We start from the raw sequence: 13,780 nt of genomic DNA, 5'->3' as shown, positions 1-13,780 counted from the left end.
ATATATATATAGAGAGAGAGAGAGAGAGAGAGAGAGAGAGATATATATATATATATATATATATATATATAGAGAGAGAGAGAGAGAGAGAGAGAGCGATAGAGATAGAAATAGAGATAGATATAGAGATAGATAATTATTATTATTAATATTGCTGTTGTTGTTGTTACTGCTGATATTACAAACTAGTAACTCATCAAATTACTAAAATATTTAATACAATATTCAACACAATATTTTCCTTAGGAAAATCTACCTATCAAAGAAGCAGTCAATACTTTATCATATGCAGAAGCTGCTTTCACCTTATTGTATCCGTTACCAAATAATTTCCTCTGAATGAGTCAGGGGATTTTAATTTAATTTTTTTAGTAAGCATTATTTTGGATCACCTACACAAACAAAACCAGGTGGCTGAGCTCAGCTAAGCCATAAACCACAAGCGAACGCTGAATCCTCCACCCCCTCAAGACTCCAATCTGCAGAGTAGCCCATCTGACCCAGCAAAAGACAGAGAAACTTGTCTAGCCGAAGCATTTAATATGTTTTGTGATATTTTTTCTTTAAAAAAAAAAAACATCTTTGTCCCTGACCTTTAGACATTTCAGCTGAGGAAAGACCTCACAAATACATCTCTAGCAAACAGCATGATGTTTGTAATGGCAGGATTTTAAATCTCATTCCTTGAGGTAGTGATTATGAAATGGAAATGTCTTTAATCAGGGAAAGTGACGCATCACTGCAATAATCAAAGATGAAGACGCAGGCAGACTGCAAGCCGAGAAGAGAGGTGCTTGGAAAAATATAGGTCAGTTCTGTTACTGAAAGTCTTCAGCCCACAAGCCCAGTGACGACACCGGAAACCTGCTGCAAACACAGGTCATTAATGTACTATTTCAGTGTTTCAGCCCCAGCAGCCCTGCGGGGAGATTACCACACAGATGCTCATATTGGGTTTGCAGACTAGACTGACACAGCATGTGCAGAGAGGGGTGTCTGAGCGCATAGCTGGAATGTTTTTGCTGGAAGCAAATAGTAAGAGAAAGGGTGACAGCTGGAGAGGTAAATATATATATATATATATTTGTCATTGTAATATTGCAAATATATGTAAATATATGTCTTCACATTAATGAATATCAACTGACTATTTTTCATTTCTACTTTATTTCTACTATATATATATATATATATATATATATATATATATATATATATATCTATATATATATATATATATATATATATATATATATATATATATATATATATATATATATATATATATATATATATATATATATATATATATATATATATATATGTATATATATATATATATATATATATATGTATGTATGTATACACACACACACACCGTATATATATATATATATTTGTATATATGGATTTATATATTTATTTATATAGATTTTTTTGCATTGTAAGATATATTTGTAATTGTAATAGGCCTACTGTGAATATATATTCTCTTTTTCATTTCTACAATTTATTATATATATATATGAGAGTCTTTTCATTGCTGTGAATACTTAATTGTCATGAAAATAATGTTACAATACTATATATATTACAAAAACTGTTAAGATTTGTGTGTGTGTGTGTGTGTGTGTGTGTGTGTGTGTGTGTGTGTGTGTGTGTGTGTGTGTGTGTGTGTGTGTGTATATATATATAGTTTCATATTTCATATATTTCCACAGCCTTGTCATCCTTTTATGATTTCTCATTTTGAAAATAAAAAGCACCCTGCTGACATAGACATCAAGGAATGTCCAGTTTTGTCTGGTGATACCCAGAGCTCCTCAGACTCTCTCTCTTCCTCTCATAGCAACCAGAACTGCCTAGCAACGGTTAGTTGAGGGTGGGTGAGTGCGGTGTAGTGTGTGGCTGGTGTTTGTGTACTGGGTTGTTGTCATGCAGCTCTCATCTCTCCCCAGCGGTGAGATTCACACTGGACCCTGAAAAGGAGCACCTTTATAGTGACAGTCAAGTTTAGTGCTGCATGTGGAGCTCATCATAATGTGTATAAGGTCAATGTTTTTTTTTTTTTAAGTACAGCAAACATCAGTCTGAATTTTGATTTTTCAAGCACTTACATAAAATATTAGTTCACCTAATAGATAACATCTGCTGAAAATTTACACACCCTAAGGTCATTCAAGATATAGTGAAAGTGAAGTGACATACAGTCAAGTATGGTGACCCATACTCAAAATTCATGCTCTGCATTTAACCCATCCTAAGTGCACACACACAGCGGTGAACACACACACACACGCACACACCGTGAACACACACCCGGAGCAGTGGGCAGCCATTTATGCTGTGGCATCCGGGGAGCAGTTGGGGGTTCAGTACCTTGCTCAAGGGCACCTCAGTCGTGGTGTTGAGGGTGGAGAGAGCGCTGTACATTCACCCCCCTACCTACAATCCCTGCCAGTACCAGACTCAAACTCGCAACCTTTTGATTACAAATCTGAATCTCTAACCATTAGGCCACGACTTCCCATATAGATGAGCTTGTTTCTTCATCTGAACAGATTTGGAGAAATTTTGCATTACATGACTTGCTCACCAATGGACCCTCTGCAGTGAATGGGTGCCGTCAGAATGAGAGCTCAAACATAAAAACTTCATAATAATCCACAAGTAATCCACATGACTCCAGTCCGTCAGTTACTGTCTTGTGAAGCGAAAAGTTGTTTGTACATTTGTAAGAAATAAATCCATCATTAAAGCATTTTAACTTAAAACTGGTGCTTCTGCCCATATTACTCCATAATAAGCAATGTTAAGGAAAGAGGAGTCATATTTTAGCCAGAAGCAACTGTTTGAAAATAAAAACATCTTAATGATGGATTTGTTTCTTACAAACATGCAGCTTTTTGCTTCACTTGGGTTGTGTAGATTACTTATGGATTATTTTGATGTTTTTATCAGCTTTTTGGACTCTCGTTCTGACGGCACCCATTCATTTCAGAGAATCCATTGGTGAGTGATGTAAATTTCTCCAAATATATGTTCAGATTAAGAAAAAAGCTAATCATTGATGGTCTAAAAGTGATTACATTTTTAAGCAAATTTTTGGTTTTGGGTGAATTATTTGGAAGCTTAACCTGCCATTTGTAATAATGATCTATTTCTACATTACCATCATCACTGATCCTCAGAAAAATTCATTTACTGTAGTCTGCCCCCCTGCAGGACCCATATGAGGCAAAATCCAGGAAACCTGCTGACAAGATCATCAGTGATCCCTCCGCATCAAAAGCACTGCAGAGCCAACAAAACCAAAACAACCAGACACAAAAACAGTTTTTCCCCTGGAGCAGTGATCATCATCAATAACTCAACTGCACCATTTAAACAGATGGATAACCCACTGTACATCTGTTGTGTACAGCATTTATTGTATTCATCGCTTCTTCCTTTCATTTGTTTACTCATTTTTTCTTAATTTATTACTGCTATACTGTAAAAAAAAAAAAAACTGTGGCTTTCTAAATGTCGATAATAAATAGCTATATTACTTTAAAATCTCTGAATAAATACCTAAAAATCCAAGGTATTTTTTTCTACAATAAAAATATATTACTTAAGTTTATTTAATGAAAAGAAATTAGCATTTGACTAACAAATTTGAAAGTCAAAGTGAAGTGATGTGTGGCCAAGTATGGTGACCCATACCCAGAATGTGTGCTCTGCATTTTACCCATCCAAGTGCACACACAGTAGTGAACACACACCCAGAGCAGTAGGAAACCATATTGTTGCGGCACCCGGGGAACAGTTGGGGGTTTGGTGCCTTGCTCAAGGGTCTCACCTCAGTCACGGTATTAAGGGTGGAGAGAGTGCTGGTTATTCACTCCCTCCACCTACAATTCCTGCTGGACTTGAGACTCGAACCCACAACCTTCAGGTTACAAGTCCGACTCTCTATCCATAAGGCCATGACTGCCCCAAACTAAAATTTTAGTTTTAAGATATATTTAGTAGCATTCAACTACCATTTTTAAAGATATTCTTAATGTTTTTGTTAAATTTCAATCAAAATATTTACAGTTTATTTTTCAAGAACTACAATTATTACGCATTCCATATCAATATTATTCATTTTTAACAAACAACTTAAGAAATTCAGGACACAATTAACAATTGCACATAAAGAAAGGGAAATCGGCTTTTCCCAGCTAACAGTTGCTAACAGATTATATAATATTATTAAACTGTTTTTTTGTTTTTGTTTTTTGTAAAGGATTTCTCAAGTAATGGGTTATTTCAACTACAGTGTGCCCAATTATATTTGTTATGGTACTAAATATTATTCATGTCGTAATTTTTTTTTTTTTACTTATATTTACTTAATTCATAAGGTACATTTCAATGATTTCAAGTGTAAACATTTTATTCAAAAAGTACATCATAGTTTAAATTTAAATGAAGTGTTCATCCTCTTTATTCATTTTATGGTTTTTAAAACTAAGGCTTTTGCCACCTTCACCATAACACATTATTAACATATATTGAATGTGTGTATATTGTATCTTTTGCTTGTTTGCTGCGAGCTCAAGTCAAATTTAGTTGTTAGCACAACTTTTCTGGCTTATAAAATCAATTCTAATTGTAAAGTGTATATAATATTGCCCCAGAAACAAACAACCAAACAGAAAATCTTGCCTAGCTTCAGTTTATCTTTATTCATATCTGTAGAGAATATTAACACTAGTTCAGTTTGAGAACTGTTTGAGCCATTGTACTCTCTGATATGTTGCAACCACCTTGTGAAAATCTTATGCAAGAAGCTTTTGTTTGCCAGGATGTGACCCAGTGAATGTGAAATCTGTGAAATGCATGCTATGTGCCTGAACCTTGACAATTTTGGACATTGTGAAAGGAGGTTATTATTCAACACACATGACCTATGAAACTCATTTTCAGTTTGTTTCTTTTGCTTACACACACTTTTCTTTGGACATCCATTTCATAGCTGTAGACGACTTAAGAAACAAAGTGTATGAGAGGAAAGAAAAGATTATGAGTCATACAGTGGTTTTTGGTGTGATATGTCATTTACATTTAATTTCCAAGCACAGATTAATACATCATACTCTTTTTATTCTCTGTGCATCATGAAATGTTTTACAGCACTTGAGGTTGGATTTATTCTCTCAGACTTTTATGAGCCAACAGCTCAATCCACCTCCTCTCTCAGGTTCAATTGTGGTATAAAGACATGAATACCACTATTCTTCCAGGAAAGGTCACTGTATTCATCGTGCCTCGTACACAAAGAGCTAGCACAGAAGCTTTATTAGCTTCCCGCCTCCTGCAATGACCTTCCAGTTGAGCTGGTCAACCAGACACAGGAAGCATGGCCTTTTTCTCTCCTCCCCCCAGACAGGAGGTGGACGAGGAACCAGATGTCCTGCAACAGGATGACCCTCCTTTAAATCGTTATCTCTAATTAGAGTGTTGCAGGTATCGGGCGCTCTGTAGCACACATCACAGGCCTGCAATTCATACGCTAATTACGTGGAAAACCCAACAGGAAATGCTCTAGTCTCCATCAGGAACCAGTTATATGGACTTCTTGGTGATTGCCCACTCTGTCTTCCCAGAAAACCAACTTGACAGACCACTGACATCACTATCAAATTGTATTTGCTTTTCTAAAACCACATAAGATGTCTGAAACCACAAATATGGGATTCAAAAACCTGGAAATAAACAAGTTACGAAAATGCTCAGCGTTATGACGTAGAATGAATCATTTCTTATCCTACTGCGGTGGTACATGTCAGATGTTCTCCATCTAATCTGAGCTTTATATGATTGATGTGACTGGCTAAAGAGAAGGGATAACTGCCATTGTCCATCACATTTATTTACCTATTCCAGTTAGTGTTAGTAAATGAACTCCCCCGGCCCGCTGGGAGGAAACTCCCGTTGCTTTAGCCCATCACAGCAGGCTAGCTGAGCAGGAACAAGACAGAGAGAGCAGAGCCCCCGGGGTTAGGTCAATTCCATTATCAACGATTGAATTGGCTTCCTGTGCCGCACTGGGACAAAAATACCAGCTAACGTGCAGCTCCAGGCTGGTTTGCTGGTTTCTATAAGTGAGGAATATGGCAAAATGACAGCGTGAGCACTAGCTGCTTAACACAGCAGAATAAGAATGAGAATAACATGATGTTTGTTAAGTTTATAAATTAAAGAAATAAGTCAGTGACTAAAAACCGTATATATAGATTTAATCACAAATGGATTTATACATATATAAATATTGTGTTATATATCATAGTTCAAAGACATGTACAGAGTGTGTGTGCTTGTGTATGTGTGTGTTACATACATACACACATACAAATTCTAGTAAATGTTAATTAAAAAATTATAGATAGACAGACGGACGGATGGACAGACGGAATGACAGATAGATAGATAGATAGATAGATAGATAGATAGATAGATAGATAGATAGATAGATAGATAGATAGATAGATAGATAGATAGATAGATAGATAGATAGATAGATAGATAGATATTTTTCAATTTCAATAAATTTCTTTTTTATATCAGTTTACAGACACCTACAGACAGAGAGACAGTATATTATATATATAATTACACACAGTACACAAGTATATTATATATATATAATTATTATTTAAAAAATGTATTAAAATGTATTATTAATATAATTATTATAAATACATTTATGATTACGGCTCATTTCTAATGGCTGCTGAAAATTCAGCTTTGCCATCAAAGGAATTAATTACATCTTAAATATTACATTAATATAAAAAATCTGTTATTTTAAATTGTAATAACATTTCACAATATTACTCTATTTTTGATCAAATCCCAATTATTTTAAATCAGTTATCAGTTTTTGATTTGAAAATATCAGATTTATTAATGTCACTAAAACACATTTTATCCAACTCTGAAAAGGAAAGTGGGAAAGATGGGACTTGGACTGCATCCAAGTGACCGCAGTCAATTTTACTCCCACAGACCTCAAGTGTACACAGACGTAACATTTAGGTCATGCCACTCACAACTTAAGACTCTAGAGCATAATGTATTTCTTTTCCAAGTATTTCTGTCAAACTCCTTGCACTTCCATCAAATCACCCTCTGGTTTTGCCCTATGTCATTGCTATAAAAATATCAGTTTCAAACCAGTTACAAAGCTGAAACAACACATTTTTCACTGACAGAGGACTGAGCAAGAAGGGTGATTTAGTTTATTTTCTCCAGTTCCTGTGTCACATTCCATTGCGCACAGCCAAAGGCAAGTGATATAGTGAAGCAACAGGATTTAGCTAAACTGAAGGCCATGAAAACACCCTACCACAGGCCTAGCATTCATTCATGTGATAGCTTTAGTTCCTGCGTCAGGCATTCGAAGAACAGGGTGTCAAAGGGTACAGTACATTTACAAACACACACAGACTTGAGACTAAATTTGACATTGGTTGATTCCAATCTTGATTCCTTCTCTTCCTTGTTTTTGCTAAATGAATAAACACGTACTATTAGACACATTTTGCATGCTTTTTTGCTCATTAATTAGTTGTTTTATCGTAAAAGCCGACTTAAAAACAACATTAAGTAAATAATTCCACCCTTCTTCCTCTCCATTGGGCTTTCTCTGAACCGTGTGAACTCAAGCCCTGTGCCGTTTGTCTCCCCGGGCAGCTAGTCCTGTCATGGACCACAACCGATTACTCAAAGAGTGCCACAACTGTCTCTTTAATAGTGTCATTTTTCATCCCAAGAGCTTCTGCTCTCCTGTCTCCACAATCAGGAGAAGCCATTAATTGAAAACCCATTGAAAAACATCTTATCCTAAAGTCTCCTCCATGACTGATGCATTGTCTAAATCAATTTCTCTGTATACAATTTGGAAAGTGTTCAGACAAGGGCTCAAGGTTTGCCCATGCTGCTAACCAGTGTTATTTTAGTATTATTTATATAATATTGTATTATTTATTAATATTTTGATTAGCTTTTTTTTTTTTCATTTTTAAAATTAGTTTTAGTGTTATTCATTTTAATACTTCAATATCAGCTTATGTCAGCTTAGCTGACATTTCAGTTTTTTAAGTTTATATTTTTCCTCTAATATTAATAAATAATTATTTTCAGCTTTTTTATGTTTTTAATTTTAATAATTTGTTATGTTTCTGTGTCATTTTATTTAGTTATTTAAAATATTTATATTGAATTCAAATTGATTTATTTATTTTTTACTGTTATTAATTTTGATACTCAGTTAGCTGCCAAGGCAACATTTCTTTTTTTCTTTTAAAGTTTTAAGGTTTTTTTTTTAGCTGCATTTCAATCGCAGAAAAGATTTTTCATAGTTTTAGTTAACAATAACAGCACTGGTGATACCTACACCATCAAAAACTACCTTTCTCCATTGACATCCATTCAGTCTATAATATATTGTAAAATACTTTTTGAGGCGCTATCAGCCAAACAGTGCTGAGGCTGATTAGTCACATGATATTTATGGATCAGGTGACTGGCATAAAAATTCTCTGTTCTTATAAACAAGATGGTTTAGATTGAATATTAGATTGCATGTAATCATGTCACATGCATGCAGCTGCCATTGAAATGCTAACTGATAAAACAAGCTAAATCCAATGAAATGCTGAATATCCCAAAATAAGCATGACATTGATGACTTGTCCTGCCACAAGGGGGCTCAGTGACATTTTAAACTCCAATTTAAAATACATTTAAGCATATTACAGCATTTTGGCGAATATTTTATGCAAGGGAGCACAAAAATACCCATTCAGCACTCATGCATTGTTATCTTGGCAGCATTAGAATCATGTGCTGGATGGCTACAGTATCCTCATATTGTTCCTTAATCCAATCTAGCACATGTGCTGCTTATCGCTCTCACTGAAGCCACCCAATAGGATTTTCTTGACAATTCAATTACTCGGCAGAGTCCTTCACCCAGACTGACGCCAATCTCGTGTCAGCTGTTAAAACAACTTAACAGTGCCCATGTTATAAAGGTTAGTTGAAACAACTTGAACACAACCCAGTGCAGAGGACCTTAAGCTACTTCTAACAAGCTATGGACACTCATCATCACATATTTGCCAGGTGCCAAAAAGATGAGCAACGAATGTGGACAGCGGAAACTATGAGTGTCAAAATGCACAGCAACTTCCAGCACATTTCACTGACTCACACAGCTGGGAAATATGGATTTAGAACAGACTGTTGAAGACTCAACAAAAGAGCTCTTGTTATTTTGGCCTTGCTTCTATCTTGGAGCCCAAAGAGTAGAGATGGCTCTTTAAATATTTTAAGTAGTCTCAAACAATTTTACAAAGCAAAAAAAGTAAAACCACAAGCTTCCCTTTAACTGTGTATTTATATAGTATGCAGCTGTTTTAATCCTAAAATGTAAAGCAGTGTCTGGTTTCATTTCCTCAGTACAGATCAAAATGTTTCTTATATTCCAACACTTGCTAACGTCTACCAAACATCATTTCCACAAAGCAACAATTTCTTGTTCATTATTTTTGTGCTAGACTGAAACCGAACATTCTGAAGTGTCCAATTATTCTTATTGTCATTTTACAAACTACATACTGCTCGGAAGCCATTTGTAATGATTTATCTCTGAATCGGCAGTGGCGCTGTGTTCTGCATATTTTCAGATTAGCATCCGTTCCAATAAGATTACAGTAAGGACATTATATCAAAATCTTGAATAATCCATCTGACAGACCAGGACTGTTTAGTTCCAAAAAATGTGAATAAACAATAAATAAAAAGAGATTTTCGTTTGAAATTAATATGACTAAAGCTATTATGCTTTTCTTATAGAAGAAGTGACAACTAATTTAGGGCTTATATGATTCAATTGTAGTTTTTGCATCATCCAGGAAATGAAAATAACAGTGAAACAGTGAGGTTTACTGTCAGTAATTAAGAAAATATATTTCCTCAAACAATAGCCAACTGCACTGTTTTCAGCATTGATAATAACAAGACATTTTTTCATCAGCACCAAATCAGCATAACAGAATCATTTCTAAAGGATAATGTGACACTGAAGACTGAAAAAAATGGCTGTTGAACATTCAGCTTTTTCATCAAAGGAATAAATGAATTGATTAAATTAAATTATTTAAAATAGAAGTTATTTATTTAAAATGTTTTACTGTATTTTTAATCAAATAAATTCAGCCTTAGTTAGCATAATAGACTCATTAAATAAATAAATAAATAAATACAGATCCCAAACTTATATAGCCTCAAAAATATATAGTTTATATAATAATTGACATATAAAATATGTTTGTATATTATAGTTATAATATTTCTGTTAATAAATATATATTTTAAAATGAAAACATATTCATATATAACATATATATTACTGTATAAAGCGATGGTGAAATGTAAAGACTTTTCAGATGTTACCAAATAACTTTCTTGCCTTGATACACACTGGTCTCGGGTGTCTTACCTGTCTTAAAGGTTTTGGCATACCAATTAGCCTGTTTGTTTTGTAAAAGCTCACACATGCATACTGATCATGTTTATTTGTTATTTCATGCACTCTTTTGTCCTCTGAGACATAGAACTTTAACCATGAACAAAGCTTTATTTTAATGCCCATCAAACAATGTATCTGCATATATTCTCTACTCCTCATGCCATCCAGACTTTTTCAATGAATCAATACAGTAATTGATGTAATTGATTGCTTGTTTATTGCTAGTGAAGGTGTTACTTTTCTCTTTCCTGTCCTGCCCGCTGATCAGCTTACACCAACATGGCCAGATGTGTTTGCTTTGGCTTTTTATCGTCTGTTAGGGTAAATCAAAGACAAGGTCGTTATTTAGCCCCTGCCCCCCTTTTGTGATGCATCTCATCAACATCCAGCTCTATCACCCTCCCTCTTCATAGTAGAGTCATTACCTCCAGCAGTACTGAGTCATACTGCCTGATGCAGAAGCTCTCATCAAAACAAACTACAAGCCTAAAAGCTCTTCTGTCTGGGTCTGAGGGCACAGTTAGTGCACGCAATAAACAAGTGAGAACAAAACACAAGCCTTAATAAACATCCCAAAATAGCTACATGCTTAAATTTCCAAGGTCATTTTACCTTTGGCCTCTGATACTCAGTTACTCAGATACTCACTCTTTCTGGCATGTATTTGGGGTGAAATTACAAAGTGATTTACTGTAGAGAAACACATAATGGTGTTTTATTATCTTACGCTATGGACACTTTAATGTCTCAGTGGTTGATTTACATTAAAATGAAATGATTTGCTTTTTCTTCTTGTTATATGAAGAACTTTGAAGCTCTTCCATTCATCCACCATCTATTTTTGCAAGGCCTATATAAAAAAATGATATACACTACAGTTTAAAAGGTTGGGATCAGTAAGATTAATACTTTATTCTCCAAGGACGCATTACATTGGTGACAGTAAAGATCTTTATAATATTACAAATGGTTTATATTTCAAATAAATGCTGTTCTTTTGAATTTTCTATTCATCAAAGAATCCTGGAAAATGTATTAGCTTCCATAAAAATATTAAGCATCACAACTGTTTTCAACACTGATAATAATAATGTTTTTTTGAGTAGCAAATAAGTATATTAGAATGATTTCTGAAGGATCATGTGACACTGAAGACTGGAGTAATGATGCTGAAAATTCAGATTTACCATCACAGAAATAAATTATATTTTAAAATATATTAAAATAGTTATTTAAAATTGTTAAAAAATATATATATATATATTTACAAAATATTCACAATATTACCATATAATAATAATAATAATAATAATAATAATAATAATGAATAAATATAATATTATTTGATTACAAATAAATGCACCCTTGTTGAGCATAAGACTTCCTTTAAGACATTTATAAACATTTTACAGAATACAAACCCAATCAACAACTTATTTATTTATTTTTTTTTTTACAATGGATAGTGTACTTACCAAAGAGATAACAGTGAAATTAAATGCTTGAAATTATTTACATTTTGTGTAATTTTGTGTATTAAGTACACATTAAAATGCAATCTAGCAACTTAGTTTGTCTGAGGTTTTCAGATGGACACTTCCGGTTGATGAGGCACATGCATGTGAGGCAAAATTCAGAAGAAATTCTCAAGAACTAGCTGAAGGTTTCCATGGGACAGAGTACAAAAACACCCTCGACAGGATGAAAACAACACACCACCTATGTGACAGATTCTCAAGAGGAAGCTCACCAGTCTAGAAACAACATCTGCTTTCCCCTGACCTCTCTCACTCTGGTACACTTTCTCTTGCTATTATTTGCCCTCTGTTCCTCTTTCTGCACTCCCCAAGAGGCTGAGATCATCCAGGACAAGGTTGCACCGTGTGACTGGACAAAAATAGAAAGACTGGCCTGTAAAGCATCTCAACTGCATGCCAATCTAGTAACATTTAGCCAATAAATTGCAACATCCTGCTCTGTTTTTTCCTGCCTATTATTGTTACTTTCCACAAGCCATCATAGTAAAGGAATCTTCATTGCTTCACAGTACATCTGGTCCATGTAAATCTCAGTTCAGACACTTTAATGTCACGTTACTGGAGAGAGAGAGAGAGTGGGTCGAAAAAATAAAAGAATGAGAACACACTTCCTTTTGTCTTGTTTGACACACAAAACAATCCATTTTAAACAAGATATATTTACTTGAGAAGCAAAACTGCAAACTACATTACTGTTTTCAGATAAATGATCTTAAATTGAGTTTGTCTTAATCAACTGACAAATGAGCTGAATAATGACACAGTTGTCTTTGTAGAGCTGCTTTACAGCAGAATTTGAATATTTGATGAAGTTTGCATCATTGAACCTTTAATTTTTATGTTTATTACTGTGAAGATGCTTTGAAATAATCTGTATTGCACAAAGAGCTACATAAATAAAGAAGAATAAAGGCAAAAAGTAGGTTGTTGTTGTTGTTATTATTATTATTATTATTATTATTATTATTATTATTATTATTATTATTATTATTATTATTATTATTATTATTATTATTAAGAATGATTCTAATAGTGAAGTTTAATCTTTAAAACAAACATAAATAAATAAATGAATAAATAAATCACAACACATTTTCTGAAAACAAGACTTTATCCCAATTTTTGGCAATTTGGCAATTTTTTATTGTAATTTTAAGGATAAATCTAATAAAATTTAGAGAGGTGCCTGCTTTATCAAGCAAGCAGGCATTCAAGCAATTTTGCATTGGCAGTTGTAAGAAAATAAAATAAAATAAAATAAATAGTTTTTATTTATTTTTAATAAACAAACAAATACATTGAAAATCATATTTTTCTTATCCCATGGGCAGATAGTTGTTTTAAGCATAAATCAAACAAAAGTTAATGAGGTTTATGGTTTTTTAAAAATAATAATAAAATGTAATAGAAAAAAATAGGAACCTAATTCAAGATAAATTGTTAATTCAAAAAATTATTTGTAATATTCTTAAAATGCAACTTTATATTAAAAAAAATAATCTTTAAAATAATAATGCTTGAATGATATTTGCAGTGAATGCGAGAGATGAAGTGAGGTGAGGTGAGGATCTGAATAGGTGCCAGAGCTCTGATGTCTTATGTCTGCTTCCTCTTCTCACACAGAGAGGGAAGGCTTCTTGTGTCTGGCATTTGTCACCACTCCTGAGCCAAA

Source organism: Cyprinus carpio, chromosome B21 (assembly GCF_018340385.1).
Source record: "Cyprinus carpio isolate SPL01 chromosome B21, ASM1834038v1, whole genome shotgun sequence".
NCBI lineage: Eukaryota > Metazoa > Chordata > Actinopteri > Cypriniformes > Cyprinidae > Cyprinus > Cyprinus carpio.
The sequence above is the reverse complement of the archived record's forward strand: the minus strand, read 5'-3'. Positions refer to the sequence as shown.